Source organism: Emys orbicularis, chromosome 8 (genome assembly GCF_028017835.1).
Source record: "Emys orbicularis isolate rEmyOrb1 chromosome 8, rEmyOrb1.hap1, whole genome shotgun sequence".
Taxonomy (NCBI): Eukaryota; Metazoa; Chordata; order Testudines; family Emydidae; genus Emys; species Emys orbicularis.
This window is the reverse complement of record NC_088690.1, coordinates 108,896,800-108,913,676: the sequence shown is the minus strand read 5'-3', so window position 1 is coordinate 108,913,676 and position 16,877 is coordinate 108,896,800.

Here is a 16,877-nt window from a genome sequence, read left to right as displayed (position 1 = left end):
CCGATTTTCCCGGACATGTCCGGCTTTTTGGGATTTCCCCCCGGACGGGGATTTGGAGCCCAAAAAGCCGGACATGTCCGGGAAAATCCGGACGTATGGTAACCCTAGTGGCCACAGCTGAGACTGTTTCCCCAATCAGCCCAGCTTTCCCTGCCCTAGCCTTCTCCCAGGGCTATTTCAGGCCCTTCCAGGCAGGAGTGGGTGTCCACCCCGCTACAAAGGACTACCTATGAAATCTGAGTGTGGGGTTTCCCAGACTACACCACAGTTTGAAAAATGTTCCTTCTGTATAAAATTGCATTAGAACTTTTCAATTATATAGGATTGCACTCACAGAAGAAGCACCAATTTACAAACATTTTACCACAGATCAGTCCTAAATTGATTGGGAGTGAGGATTGTATACACAAGATGCCCATAAAAGGTTTTATCCAGAGGCAAGGAACTAGGAGTTAGGAAACCAGGGTCTCGTCCCAGTTGTGCCACTGTCTCCCTGTGTGATCTGGGGGAAAGTTATTCCATCTCTGTGCTTCATTTCCACCCATCTGCAAAATGAGAATGATAAAATCTACCTCACAAGTGTGTGGAAAGGTTTTATTGATGCTTACATGAGGTTTTGAAATGCTCAGGTAGAAGGTGTTAAAGAAGCAGGGGGAGAGGGATAGCTCAGTGGTTTGAGCACTGGCCTGCTAAACCCAGGGTTATGAGTTCAATCCTTGAGGGGGCCACTTAGGGATCTAGGGCAAAAATCAGTACTTGGTCCTGCTAGTGAAGGCAGGGGGCTGGACTTGATGACCTTTCAAGGTCCCTTCTAGTTCTAGGAGATAGGATATCTCCATTACTTAAAAAGTGCAATGTATTTATTATTCCCATGTGTGATTCCAGGCTATTCAGAATTTACCTCTTGGTTGACCAGGGTCTGATCAAAGGCTAGAAACAAAGGAACCCATTTTCTTGGGAGGATAGTAAATGAGTACTACCTTCTCAGTCTTCAATGGCTCCAGCGGTGGCTTTGGGGAACCAGGCAGAGGCGTAGCGAGCGCCCTCCGTACCCTCCGACCGGAGGGGGCCCCGCAAGGAAGGGGGGCCCTAAAAGTGGCAAAATAAATACCGTATTCCAGTTTCTGCATTGTAAGGGGCCCCGCCCAGACATATGTTCGGAGGGGGCCACGTTCTTTGTTGCTACGGCCCTGGAACCAGGAAAACTTTAACTGCTACATTTTCACAGTGGTGTCAAGTTTTAGTCAAGAGAGTCACATTGACCGTTGAGAGAATCGTGCAGCTCCAGCATCATGTACAGTTAGAGGAAAGAGGTCTCCAAAATTTCTACGTCACTAAAAGAATGACAAGCTCACTTGGCTCGGCTCATCCTCATAACCCTCTGCCCAAAAGAACGCTTCTCAGTGTAGGACTAAGCTGCAGAGTCAACGGTGGGAAGCTGTTATGCCCTGTGTATACTGACCATTTCATGCAACAAGAGCAGCCTGCAGGTGGCGTTTGCATTGTTAGGTTCGTATCATATCCCTTCTCCTGGAGTCCTGGACAAGGAGACAATTTCTCCTGCTGCTCTTTGGGAAATCTAATGATTTATTCACCTCCCCTGGACTAGCTTGAGGCCTCGGGGCAGCTGTCCAGACTTTATCATTTTTGACAGTGCGCATAATTACTCAGTCTTTACCGATCACAGCCGGCACAGGGGAAATCTCACAGGTGAGGCTATTCCCTATCTTTCATATACTTTGTCAATATCAGTTAGAACCTTAAGCTGACTTGAGGCCTGACTTGGAATTACAAAGGGGCAACTGCTCATGCTAATTAGCAAAAAAAAAAAAAAAAACCCAAACCTTTGTATCCAAAAGTAAGTATCCAAAACACTCACCCTGGACTGCCCTTATCTGGCCCTTTTCTTTTCTGAACCCTCTTGTAGGGCAATCCAGGCACAGGTGAGACAAGGCAGTAAAAGCCATTGAAATTGACAACTGGTTTGCTGGGGAATCCAGGTCAGAAAATGTCCTGCTAATACCAAGTTGTGGTTTGCTAATTCTATGGGTACCATTCCAAACTCATCCAGCAGGCAGCCATCAGGTGGAGATTTCTCAGAGGTATTCCAGACATAAGGGATATAGCTGCTGTGAAGATAAATAGGGTATTAAAAATTCACTGGCTATCTATATCAGCTGTAAGTCATCATCCTAAAAATCTTCTAAGTTCTCTTAGATAACTAGATGGTACTCTAGGTATTCTCTAGGCAGTACGCACTATACGGAATTATACTTAGAAAATACAGCATTTGTTGATCTAATGCAGTGTAGTTTTCTAAAGCAAATTTGGAAGTATTTTAATGGCAACCATTCTGCATGTGTGTATTGGCAGCCCTATACATATGGCAGTCCCAGCTCTATATGGAGCTTATTCTCCTTCCATCCCAACAGCAGCCTCTGTCACCTGCTAATGTGGTTTCCACTGGGGACAATTAAAATACTTCAGGTTTATGTTTTCTATTTACATAATTGCAGCTTCCTATGAGGAAGGCTGAGATTTTAAACTTCTGCTTGGTATGATCTCTAATGCAACAGCCAGCACATCACCAGGAATTGTCTATTCATTGGCTAGTCCGCTACTAAGCCAGATGGTATACTGATTGCACTCAGTTCTCTCAGAAACATACTGGCTTGGACTTCCTATCACAAGTTTGGATTAATTGCCTTTTGTTTTCCTTTTGCATTTGTTTGACTCTCTTAAAACAATTGTTGTTGGGTTTTTTTTTTTGCAAAAGCCAAGCCTTTATATACTGTTGGATAGCTTAACAGATATGATTTGTTTGAGTAATTTCTGCGCCTTTCTTCTTTCTCCTTGTGTTTAGCTTTCAGTACCTTCTCTGATAATTTCTCGCCCCAGCTCCTGCCACATGGTCCTCCCATCTATTTGAATATTAGTGGGGAAGAATCTCGGCCCCACTCTGCTACCTCCATGCTACTTGGACAGAACTAGGGGAGTGGAGACTGGTCACAACTCTCCTTCCCAGAGATGGGAAGTCCCCAGCAAGTATAGAACTGTCAAAGCTGGTTCCTATGCCATGCTCCCCACACAACGTTATCAGGGACAGGGAGGGGCATGCTGGAGGTGGAGAGGAGGAGTGGCCAAAAGGCCTTGCACTGTCCCCAGCTGACAAATGTTGCTGGGTCTCATGTGTATCACAACTGGCTGGTGTATCTAAGAGCAGCACCCAAGCAGTGCTAACCTGTGCCCAGGGCTGGGGCGGAGAATCAGGGAGCTGGAATTCCCCAAGGGCTCCACCTCTCTGTTGCACCAAGCAGAGAATGTGGCCTAGTATAGTTTTATTGTCATCTATCATATATTTTCCCCTATGGATCCTTTTGATCCGCCAGGGACATTCCTGCTTATTTTTGTAGTCTCCCTATCTCTTCAAAGGCCAGGCCTTATGTCTGGTTTTCTTTGATAGAAAAGGAATGGATTCTAATCCTTCCAGAGCCCAGCAATCCTGTTTCATCCCACCATGAGAGGGAGTCACTACCAGAGGTGATGCAAAGAACTCTCTCCATCCCTTCTGTTAAAAACACTCCATTCTCTGCGGAGAGTGCAAGGGAACGTGTCCTGCTCGCTGTTAGGTATTGAGGGCGGCTGTTAGTGAAACACACAGTCCTAGACACACACACAGAATCCAGATCTCCAGAGCTGTCAGTTTATCAAAACTCAGTGCCTTCCCATTAGCTTTGCCTTTTTAGTGTTTTCACACGTGGGTGCAAAGAGCTGGATAGGCAGCGCTGGCTATTGAAATCCTCTGTCCACACAACGCAGACAGCATGGGCAGTAACAGCAAAAGGTTACCCACAATGCACTGCCAATGTGCATTAACTCTGGCTTGAACAGTCCACACTGTGAAAGCACATTTCAATCTCCATACCCATTTATCCCGCTCATTTCTCTGATATTACCACCAACCACGATCATCAATTAGTGCTGGTTGTAGCGTGGGGGTTTTATGGTTTAGGTTAGGAACATGAGTATTAGGACCTGCATTGAGTCAAACATTTTGGTCTAGAAATGTATTGTGCTATAATTTCTCAGCCCACACCTATATGCTTTTATGGTTGGGCAGTGGGGGAAGTTATTTTTTTTTAAAAACAAGATGTTTGCTGCTTAATTTTAAATTCAATGCCTGCAAGCTGGGCCTGGGCTGCTTTATTTATCCAGACAGATTTCTTGTGATCCTGCTCATGTTTGTGGCACCTTGCAAAAAAAGAACTGGTGTAATTTCAAGGAGCACACCAGAGCCATGGAGAGCTGTGGAAGAAATAAGCAGGTGAAACTAGTGCTTGTGAGAAGTGTGATGACAGTTCTGTGTCTATAATATAGTCAACAGAAAGTGCCCTTGTGCATCTGGGCTATTTTACCTTTTTGTTAGAGTGAAAGATTCAGTGAGATTTCTGCAGATTGACATTAAAGGGACACGGCCTACTTGAAAATCACATTTCCATCTAATACATTTTGTACCTATTTTTTTTACAAGTGACCTCTAAGATGACTTTTACTGAAACATGTTAAAGAAAAAAAAAGTTACCTTCTATTGTTGCAGTCTATTTATTTTGTGAGTTTGACAGCACTTTGTGTACATCCTGTCTCACTGTTTTGGTGCTGATCAGTTGCATTTCCTGCCTCACATACTAGCAAGATGACGTTATCTCATGCACTAGTCGGGACAAACTCACCTATATGTCATTCTTTAGCCCTGCAAGATGCCAAGAAACCACACACCCAACGAGCATTTTTTCAAATGCTACATATTCTGGTTAATCATTTACTCATGGTTAGTCTTGTGTGTGTGTTGGAAGGATTTGGTGGTGAAAGGGTTGTGGACAACAGAGATATTCCAACTTTGACTCATGCTATTCCCAATTAATGGCTGATGGCCTTAACTAACAAAGCAATTGCATTGACTGTCAGAAGAATTGGTAATGATTAGACCATTGGCATGAAGTGGTATAAGTAGAAAAGGGCCATAACTTTCCCCGTTTTATTCTCCCACACCCACACCCGAGTACCTACACTTCTGTTCCTCACACTGCTGCGTTCACATGAGCAGAGCCTCCAGGGAATGAAAGCACAAACCCCACAGATATCACAGTGTCTCATTGCTTGTGAATACCTATACTTTCTTCCAGGCCTGATCAGCTCACTCAGTGGGATATTTCAACAGAAATGTAAAGTGTGGGAAAAATTCCCACGAATCCCCTAAAACAGGTATATTGTCTGTGCCTGAAATTTTCTCATGCCTGCGAATCATTGCAGTGAATTAATACTTAGGCCACACTAGAAAATCAGGCTTAACCTCTCCTTAAATAAATGAACATGTGCTAATGAGTCTAGCCAAGGCCTTCTACCAAAAGGAAGCCAACAACAATAGAGGAAGATCTGCTCCTATGAAACATCTAAATGGAGCCTCAAATGCTTTCAGTCATGGAAGAGCTAATCAAACACAGATCAAATATAAGTAAATACAAATCAAGTTCTTAATCAGAGAGTTGCTACAGCAGTTTCCATCCCCTGCAATCAGGCCTACAATTGCCTCACCTGGAACTGAAATGACACCACTTAGGAGATGAGGTTTGTTGCCTTTGCAAGGGCTGAAAATGTATTACATAGAGAACGGCTCAGCAGAGAGTTCGTGGTACAATGTGGACTCCTGTCTTGCCTGCTGTATTAGAGAGTGCTCAGGAAAATAAATTAATCTCCTGGGGTTTTCCTTGAGTGCAGAGAAGAGTGTGACATGATAGGTGAGAAGTGAACTAACAACCAACAGAAATATCTGAATGGTTCAATAATATGGCAGAAGCATGTCCTACCTGACCAGGGAATAGATCAGATAACCCCAAAGGGTCTTCTTAGCTCCAGGGTCTCATTCTATAGTGCATGCTGCCTTATGAAAGATCCTTGGGTTCTACTACTTGGGAAAAAAAGATGCAGTGTCTGAGGGCATTCATGTGTGTTCTCTGAGGCAGGAAGACCAGCCATACCATGGCATTTTTCTGGAAAGACATTGACAGCTGTACATCTCACCTTCTCGGTAGCAACTGTAGGACCATATGCCAGTCTGATCAGCGTCCCGGTTGGATCCCCATCCAATTGGATGTTAGTCCTAGAACACATCCTTTAGGACTGGCTTGCTAATGGTAGGAAAGTCCTAGGCCTGGTCTACACTACCCGCCGGAATCGGCGGGTAGAAATCGACCTCTCGGGGATCGATTTATCGCGTCCCGTCAGGACGCGACAATCGATCCCCGAATCGACGCTCTTACTCCACCAGCGAAGGTGGGAGTAAGAGCCGTCGACGGGAAGCCGCGGAGGTCGATTTTGCCGCCGTCCTCACAGCGGGGTAAGTCGGCTGCGATACGTCGAATTCAGCTACGCTATTCGCGTAGCTGAATTTGCGTATCTTAAATCGACCCCCCCCTGTAGTGTAGATGTAGCCCTAGTCTGCTACAAAGGTCTTCTGCTCTTGCTGGCTAGCTGCTTTGGGAGCACAAGATGGCTATGTAGCTGGATAGTACAGTGTATTCCTCCAGCAAGAAGAAAAAATATCCCCCTTTCAAAAATTATACCACCCTTTATTATGAAGACAGAGGGGTTGCCATAAGATAGTAATATATGCATTTAGGATACAGGGTGTGTGTGTTTGACAATGAAAATCCTGGTGCCTTCCCAATGTCACCTGTGATATGCACTGCTGTGCTCTGATTTGAATCCCATTGTCTGTCTACACCCATCACTACACTCATCACTGTACTGTGTGTTATGCCATAGAGGATGCTGCTGCTGCGATGAGCACAGTTTAGACAGATAGATAATGTAGATAAACTTCTGAAAAGAGTGATTGAGTTGCAGAGATCCTCCGCAAAGAGCCCAGCAGAACAGGGAAGAGGGACAGAAGAAACAACTATGGTAAAACCAGTACAACCAAATTCTTTTCCTTGCAAACTGGAAATTAAAGCTATCCCTGGGGACAGGTGCCATGTCTCCATGAACTGGCACATCAGTCGTCAATCTTAGCAGAATAAATTGACTGTGTACAAAGACTCTGCCTCTGACAGCTTCCCTGTGCAGATAAACCCTGTAATTGCTCAGATAACAGATTCACTAACATGGAAAGGGAGTGGGAGTTCCGCATATTTTGGAAATGCAGGGCCAATTTAGCAGCTTTCAAACCATTTGACTAAATGTAATATAGCATTCCCTGATGTCAAAAGCAACCTAACTGAATACTAAACAATACGGCCATCAAGCATGAAAAAATCAAGTTAAGCAAACGGCCAGGCTTGGTGGATCGACGTGCTGCTGGATTGGAGCTCAAGTATTTAGTAGCAAAACAGAAAGTGGATTGGATTTTTTTTGGCTGATGTTTCCTCCAGAGGCTTTGTGATCTGAGGTGTGGGTGTATAGATATATATGTTTCAGTGTTTGTTCTTTGGCTAAGTAGATGATTAAATGGGAAGATTCAGAACGCTTATTTTCACGCCACAAAAGGTCCCATTTCCAAGTCGCAAGAATGGAGATATGTCTGAAACTCCTGGAGTGGATCAGTTGTCACTTTTCTGTTTCACTAATGGCCAGTTTGGAATTATACTTTGCACTACAACGTTGCTCACAATTCTCTAACATGCCACTATTAAGCCAACAAAGTCAGTACTGCTTTATTTTGGGCCAGATTATGACCTAGGCTCTGTGCCCAGGCAAAGGAATTAAGAACTCAAACCTTTGTGCCAGCTACCCAGCACTTTAGTCTTGTTCTGAAGAAGTAGGCAGGGCTACATCCCCACGTTCTCCTTTCCTGAAGCAGGTGGGTGGGGAGGGCGTGAAGCCCACGCTCCATAATCTGTGGGGAGATTTGAAATAAATCATGCAACCCCCTGCAAAGGGAAAGCGCTGACTTGGGCAGGTCTCTAGTCATTGTAAGGTTATGGCTGCGTGTGAGGAACAAGCACCAGGAGTAGATGAACACTACATAAATAAAGACATTATTTTCATGCTGATATCCTTAGTTATGAAGAGCAAGGAGGGAGAAATGTGGGAAATTATTTCGTTGTCAGGAAAGAATGAAATGCTCCTATAATGCTCAGGAAGGTAACGACTACAAAAAGCAGCACATTAATGAGATTTTAAAGTTGCTAAACCCTTGTAAAATCAGATGCTACCCATGTATGCATTTTCTCCAGCTGATTTTACAAGATAGACTGGGACCTGCAGTGCCCTATATCTAAGGTCAGGATCCTGATCTCGGTTTGCCTAGAGAGATGGCCCTGGTAATTGCTAATTGCAGTTCAGGAAACCTGATTTATCGTCAGTCACACTGCAGCAAGACAGAAAAGTGTATTGTACATTAATAAAGTAACTGAATTGCACCACTCTGCATTTGCTGCATTGTTTGCTTCAATCCTAGCTAAACTGGATGATTACCTCCTTAAACTGAGACCAACTAATTGTCCAATTGTCTTTTCTGAACAGGAGGAAATCGCCCTGCTGCCTTGGAGAGCGGTAAACACTATCAAAAGAAAAATGAAGATGCATCTTTGTTGCCCTTGGAGCGGCCGCACAGCCAGGGAATCACAGTGTCGTGAGACTGAGCCCTGGCATGAGGCAGTGCTGATAATGGTGCTTTAGCCTCTGAAATAGGGGTGGGGAGGGGCTATGTCTGAACAGGCCGGCGGAGCTGGGTTGGTTCTGGGACGCCACATGCTGCAGCCTGTCCAAAAGTGGAGCAAGGCCTGCTCCAGTCTGAGACCTTAGCGGCAGGCTCCCCATGGGCAGTGCAGGTCATCAACTTCCCCACCTGCAGGCTGCATGTACCATTTCATGCGGGGGGGAGCTCTTGTTCCAGGAGAGCCACTCGCATAAGAGGGGGAATAAGTGGCAATGTGGCAGTTTTGGGGGTCCAGGATTCGGGTTCAGTCCATCCTAGGTGCCCAGCCCCTAAGCTCAGATCAGGAACCAAAGTCTGAAGGTGGTTCCGTTTGAGGCCTTCATCTCTAATGGAAACAGTAAAGGGAAAATCTGTCTCTGTCGCCAGGCTCTCGCTGTATATGAGCTCAGCAGACTTTGCCATGTCTTCGCTGGGGGGGGCGGAGAGGGAGGGTCACCTCTTACCCTGTATTTACTCACACCCATGTCAAGTCCTCCATTTAACAGCAGCATGCCTCGTTGCCTTGCTGTCTCTTTCCTGTGGCATAATATGCCTCGGTTGGGAAAAGCCAGGTTTGTGTGATTTATTCCAGATTACTGCCGCTCGTTGGACAGCTGCTCACTGCCTAGTGCTCCCCAGAGTTGAAGGTGTCTCAGAATTTCTGTCTCGAACGCTGCACTGGCTGGCTGGGAAAGCTTTGATGCTCCACTAAGTATGACAGCGGTTTCTGCTGGGGCCTTGGGGCCAGATGGCACAGGTGAAAGCAGAACCGCTCGGCCCCCTGAGCCTCCGTGGAGCTCTCCTGTTTGAGGAGCAGGAGAGAACATCCCCTTTTTTCTGCTCGCTGCTTGGAATGGTTTAGCACACACTTTGCCTATAGCCACTGCTGGTGACCTGCATCGTTAGTACTGGAATCACTGTGGGGTAGAGTGTGGCTTGGACGATGCCCACACAGGCCAGTCTGAACCCCCCTTACACTCCTCTGTGGGCTGCCTGGTCATTGGATCTGGTTGCCCAGCAGGGAATGGGCAAAGCTTGGCTCAGTCCCCCCAAACATGCCTGCCAGTGCAGCTAGGCAGGGAGTGATATAGTTTTCAAGCTGGTGAGGCGAGCAGCCAATTATTACACCCCTCTTGTATCCCCACAGAACAACGGAGAACTGGGAGGTGACTGCGTCTGCGAGGCACAGGGCTACTCAGAGGTGGAGCAGTTTACAAACACCTCTTGTTCAGGCCTATGCCTAAAGGCACAATCTAGCCCTATATATAGGTAGGACACATGTACATTGAGATCTCTTAGGATAATTCCTTATCCTTCTAATATCAGCTGCTAATGTTTCATTCCAGATAAAAGAGGACAACAAAAATAGTTAGGACCTAACCATCCTACCAATTTGGACCCCGGGCCTTCCGTGCCACAGCACAAGCTTCTAGCCCTTGATCTAAAAGAGTAACTCCACTGCCTGCTAGCAGTAGTAGGCTGTTATCCTCTTTTATCCCACTACTAGAGGGGAACATTACACACCAGTGTTTTACACATACCCCTCCTCAGTTCTTCAACATGAGGCGATGCCCCACATTTAATTTCTTTTTAGGATTACATTCTGACTCTCAATAAACTGCAAAGCCCTCTAGCTCATTCAAGTGCAGGCAGAATAATTTCCCGGTTGATAAACAGGAGGCACATCATTTACTGATTATATTTAGGTTTCCGGTCTTCTTCCTCCCACTAGAAAATACAGCAAATTGCCACATTTATTCTCTCTTTCTCTGCTCCCATTCCTCATTCTCTCTCTCAGTAGCTCCTACTCTCATTTACTATCTGCCACCAGGATTCTTGTGAAAATCCTTGAAAACTTCCCCCCTATATGACTGCACAGTGGTTAAACTTTGTGAAGCTTGCACTCAGGGAACGTGATTATCTCTCGGTGTGCAAGGTGATGTGAAACACCTTCGTACACCTTTTAGAATGTGCCAACTCCAACCTCATTCCATCGTTCCCCGGGGAGCGCCACTGAGGTGTGTATGCGGCAAGTAGGGGGTTGAGCTGCTTGCTAATGTGTCTGTATGCAGCCACAAACAACTAATGTGTGCCAGAACTCAGGGCTCTGTATGTCGTCCGGCAGAGACCCACTGGCCATGGAGAAGTTCCACATGTTGATGTCAGGACTGACGCCATCCTTACTGTCTGATTGCCTGCTCAGAATCATCCATCTGGAGCGGGCCAAACAAAATACCTGGCTATGCATGTGCTAGTCTTCACCTGGCACCCAGGACAGGCAACGCAAACTCAAGAGACAACAGCGCCAGTGTGATAAAGTTGAGATAATGCAGTGGGAGGACTTGGTAGCAGCCAGTCCCTGGGGCGTATAGAGAGGAGAGACTCCACTCCTGTACCATGAATGGTCACAATGCATGGCTCTGAATAAAGTGTTGGGGGAAACCAGCACTTGAGCAGATTGATGCATCCTCAAACGATGATGCTCGGTTTCCCATCTGCCCGCTGTGTATGCCCCCTAGCCTGCCCCTCTGTTGGTACTCTAGCAGCCCTGGTCTGCTTTAATTAATGCTCCACCCTGGCCCTGTTTTGTGTGTGTGTTGTAGGTAACATCATGTTGACCATTCTTTTTGTATGGGCATGCCCTTTTCCAACTGAGTGCAACTCCTTGGTGCATGACACAGCAACAGGACAACCTGGCCTATGGCTTTTATGGCCTTCTGGATGTCTGCAATCACCTGCCTCACATTAGGGCATGGAAGCTGGAATTTATTCTTTTCTACTGTCAGTTCCTCTGTGCTGGCTTTCCAAGAACTCTGGGGAGGCCCCCTGGGGGTTGCCCATCTGCAGGCAGTCTGGTGGTGTAAAATAACCACAACTCACTGCAGCTCTATGCTGCATATCACATACCCCTGGATGGGGTTTAAATGGGTTAAACCAGGGATTCTCAACCCTTTCCCGCCTCGCCGAGCCCCCTCCCATTTAACAGCATGAGGACTGGGTGCCCACAGGTGGAGTAACCTTGATTTAAACAAAGCACAGCCCCATTGACTCCAGCCGGCATAACTTTGTTAAGCCCGTGCCCACAGAAGCCGTAGACTGAGCCTTCGCTGTGTGAGAGTCCTGTTCTGCCGTAAGATCTACACGTGTAACTCCCCCAGACTTGAGAGGGAGCTGTATGGATTACTTCATGCACAGAGCTGGTTGCTTTTCACTGTCTATGTTTGGGTTTGGTGCATGGGAAATTTATTCTTCCAATAGGACTTTAAGTGGCTCCTCTGTATTTATTTCAGATCCAATAAGGGTCGCTTAGGCAACAATCTCCATTGCATGGTGATATACAAGGTAATAAACAGCTGAAACAATTGATTAAATGCCACAGTGAAGCCATTTACAGAGCACATAGCACAAAGCAACCGAGGCTCTTCTTATTACTAAACATATTCTGCAGCTGGTTTCCCTTCAAAGCATTCTCCCAAACACAAGGGGACAGTCGGGTGAAGGAAACGCCCTGTGCAGGCTCCAAAGGATGGCTTTGGAGGTGGGCTGTGCTTGAAAGGACTCAGAGGGGGAATCACTGAAACACAAAGGCTTCCCTATCCATGAAAGAGAAAGGAGCCTCCTCCACTGATGTCTTTGAAACCTGCAAAACTAGGTCTTGTCCCAGCATAGTAACAGCGTGGCCTGAATGTCCCAGGAAAGCATCAGGGCAAGGGAAGGAGTGGTTGTGCTGGTGAAATCACTGCGCTCTGGATTTTCCCCTCACCCAGGCCACCTGAAATGTTGCTTGTTCCACTCCTTGGTTCTTGCCCATTTGTTCCAGTACTGCCACTGAAATGCCAGGAGCCAGAGTCCAAAGGGCTGCAGCCACTCCTCCCTGGCGCTGCAACACTTTCTGCCCATCGGTGGCTCCCTTTAGCAGGACCAACACTTCACAACCCCCTGCGGCCAGCATGCTGCTCTGTCACTGTGACTAGCGGCCACATAGATGCAAGTCTTCCCCCAGGCTCACCAGCACAGCTGCTAAAAGAGTGCAGACCAACCAGCCACCTCGCAGATATCCCTGCCCTGTTCCTCTTCCTGTCAGCCTCTGAAAAAGCACAACCACACTGCCCCAAAATCACTACAGTGGGGTCTCATGCCTCCACCCTCACCTCTCTCCATTTAGAATAGAGGCTTCATTATTTACAGTGCTACATTAAGTCCATCTCCCAGCATGGTCCCACTTGGGTGATTTACAGATGCTCTTTATAATGTAATCTGAGGATTTGCTATACGCTGGTACTGATTTTTGGTCTGTATCATGCTGCATTCTCCATCCTTTCTGTGTTCAGGCAGCCCGCTCTCCATCCCCACCCAGCCATTCCGGTAGTTCCGCTGTCATCTGATCTCTGAATCCATCATTCTGTCCTTCTCTGCGCATGTCGGGAAAAGGGTCCCACAGCTGGTGCTGCTAATGACAGGTGAGGGAAAACATGCTGTCTCCCACTGTGGCATTCCGTAGCAGAAGTTGGAGCTAACTAGCCCTTCTGGGACCTGGCTTCAGATGGAAGGCAGCCACGATGGAACCGTGAGCCTGCCAGCGGAAAAGGGGCACGAATGAAAGAAATAGATATTGAGTGATGTTTTTATTAGAGTGTGTGAGCACGTGTGTTGGGAAGAATAGGTGACAGAGGAAAAGAAGAACAGTCAGCTCTTGACTAGGCATCCGGATTTCCACGCCTCCTTCAGGCCAAAGACTGCAAGCTAGAATAAATTTTTTTTTTTTTTTAAGTTTTTGGACATAATTTTTTCATCTCAAAAGCTCCTAAAAACACCAGCAGAGAAAAGCTTAGCAGCAGCCTGCCTGAAAACAAACACCACCTCTGAGCCTCAATCGGACCAGTGAGTCAGCAATAAAAAAAAAGTCATCGAAAAACATTTCTCCCCAACGTTTTTCATTTGTTTGGCAAAACACCAAATTGAGAAAAAAAAATGGGTTTCCTCTCTCCAGCCCTTTCTTCCCACCCTCCTTTTTTCATGGCAAAATGGCAGAAGGAAAAAAGGGGTAAAAAGGAAGAACCAAAACCATAAAAAAGTTCAGTCAAAATGTTCGTGAACGTTTCTGAATAAATAAAAACTGATTCCTTTTGAAACTCATAAAACAAGCTCTTTTGAGAAAACTCCTGACCATTTGTTTCTAATCGGATCCAGTCTCAGCAAAGTATTGCGTTAGCAAAACTGGCAATACATTCTTTTTTAAAACTGTACCTACAAAACTCTGGCCATCGGGAGCAAAAGGAGAAAAAAGAACCTGATACTTCTATTTATGTAGATTTATCGCTCATTTAATATTCGTCCACTGATCAATTACATTGAAAAGGGCTGAAAAATATAGTTCCACATTTGGTTTCTTTCAGAAGAGCTTGAGGGTCCCTGTCTGCACGGTGCTTGGTTCTCCTGGCTCCTGTTGAAGTCACTGGGATTTGAATTGTACTCAGCATTTTGCATGTTAAGTCCCTAAGTTCTTGACTACCTGAACCACATCCAGAGCCAGATCCTCATCTGATGTACCTTTACACCAGTTTACAGCAGTAGTGGTTCTGGACCGCCCCCCCACACATCTTGATGCTTTATGTCTCCACGGCTGTTCTAGACAGCAGTGGCTGAATGCTGCTATGTAGAGAAAACTGGGCTTTCACCAAGCTGGAATGATGGTCTTATCTAGGGCTTAGTCTTGCAGTAGCTCTGTGCATGCAAATCCCACTGAAGTCACGGGGGAGCCCCCATGTGGACGGGTTGGAGGCGCTAGACCCTGCAGAGGTGCTGGCTTGTCTATAAATGTTCAAGCTCAGCAATTAGCAATAGTGCTAGAAACAGATACTTGGCAAACGGACGCTGGGTATCTGATAATCATCAGCTTGTTCTCTGCAGAGAGCTTGGCTGGGCCATTTAAGCACGGGTTGCAACAAGGGGCAATGCTCAGCGGCATTACCGCAGAGGGGACACTGGGAGGCATTCCGCCTTGGCCCTGCTACTGAACGGCTTTATGGAACATCGGTTACTCCCCTTCACTGGCCTCTACTCCCCACTTTGGAGGCTCCTGCAAGGAGGGAGGGAAGCTCTGGAGGTATCCAGCCCTCAGTGAAACTAGACCAGCTGCACTCTTAGCAAGAGAGTTGGCTCTTTGGAAATGTCTGGCATTCGGATGGACAATAATTAAATGTCAAGTTGCTGGTCACTGATCAGATCTTGGGGCTGACAAGTTCAGGCTTTGGGAATCCACTGGGCTTTGGAGGATTCCCATCATGTTCTTCTTTCAAACCAGAGATGCTAAACTAGAAAAGAGGACACGCTCGGGAAGCACCTCTACAGGGCGTATAGAGATATACCCAGAAATGTAAGCTGTTTGTGCACATGGTTTAGTCTCTATTTCGCACTGTATTTAACTGCTGCATACGTTGTGGGGTGGTTCCAGCTAACAGGTACAAAGTACAGTTACACTCAGTCAGAAAAAGCTCTTCTATAGCGCTTTTCAACTGCAGTCTCAAAGCACTTTACAAAGGCAGTCAGTGTCATTAACCCAGTTTTACAAATGGAGAAACTGAGGCACAGAGAAGGGAAGTGACTTGCCCCAGGTCACTCAGCAGGCCAACAGTAGAACCCAGGTTTCCTGAGTGCTAGTCCACTGCACTATTCACTAGACCAGACTGCCTCTTGTTACACCTCTTCTTCCCAATCTTTGTCACTTAGGCAGCAGGACTCAAAAATTGTTCTCTGGCTTCCTCCTCTTGCTTTTTAAAGGCCCGGCTCCTCCTCCCGCTGAAGTAAATGACACAGCTCCCATTCATTTCACAGGCCTGACAGGATTCTGGGCCTGGGACACCCTACACTGCACGTACAAGGCTGTTCCTGTTAAATTCAATGGCAGTTTGGTTCAGGCCCTTTTGGATCAGCCATTTTGATAGTGGGGGGCTTTCCTGGATAAAACAGAAAACGGTTTTCAGGTTTGGATCTTCTTGAAAATAAGCCCAGAAACTCCTGATTTGCAGTCCTTATGTTTGGTAATTGTCCTGCTCTTTGCTCTAGTTCTGTGAACAGGCTCTGCCATGGGACAGCAAACCGTGTGCGCCAGAGACACCCTTCTGCTTCTACCGCAGCAGCTTGGCAGAACCAGCACCTTGCAGTGTCAGAACTAAAGAGTAGGATATAAGACTCCCCCTTGTGAATTGCGGTCCGACAAAGAGCTTATTTACTAGCCAAGCATATGGATGTGTCATAACTCCCCCTTCAGGAGAGATGCCAAAGGATGCTATAATTGCTTTGTTTTCCTTGAGAGAGCTATTCTGAGCCCCATCCATTATCAAAACCAGCCTTGTTCAGAACTGTTCCAAGTGGCTATTAGATGATTTTGGAGTAAAAGGAATAGAGAATGAATCATCTCATGAGCTAAGAATCCAAAGGCACAGAACTGTCATTTTGTACCTGGATATATGGTTAGCAAAAAAAAAAAAAAAAAAAAAAATAAGTAGAGCAGAAAACAGGTTTAGCCCTCAGGGACAGAGCCTCATCTCAAACAGGTTCTCATGTCCAAGGATGCATGTGAGCTATTGGTGAATGGCTGCTGCATTTCTTCTTATACAGCTGCTAACACAATGTAATCTTAGTTAGAACAGTGCACTTTGACACAAACCAGAGTCACGCCACATTGTATCCCATTGTACATGGAGTTCAAGGGGAGGCCCCTTGAAAAAATATATTGAGTTCCTGGGATTACAGCATCTGGCATAGATGTTCAGAGACCACAGTGGTAGGGACTGTATAAGAACTTGGTTAGCTAGTCCTAGGATGAGCAGTGAGAAAGCGTGGAGAAGCATTGTGTTAGCTGCAGCCTGGCGGTGAATTGAACATGCAGGATTCAGATGAACATAATGAGGCACCGAAAGGTAATTTTTGCTCTGTGTTATGCTATTTCTGCAATGGCAACTGTCATTGTGAAAACCACTATGTTTGTTACCATGACATCTGCAATAATTACATGCCAGGCTCTGCAGTGAAATAGGGCAGAAATCTTGATTGAGGTTCCTAGCTTTCATGGGGCTTTGGGTCAGTGACAACTCATTTTCAGTCTCTGATGCCTTGGGAAATCGCCTTTGTTGCAACCTAATCTGAGAGGCCGCTAAAGAGATCCAGCAGAGTCTGAGCA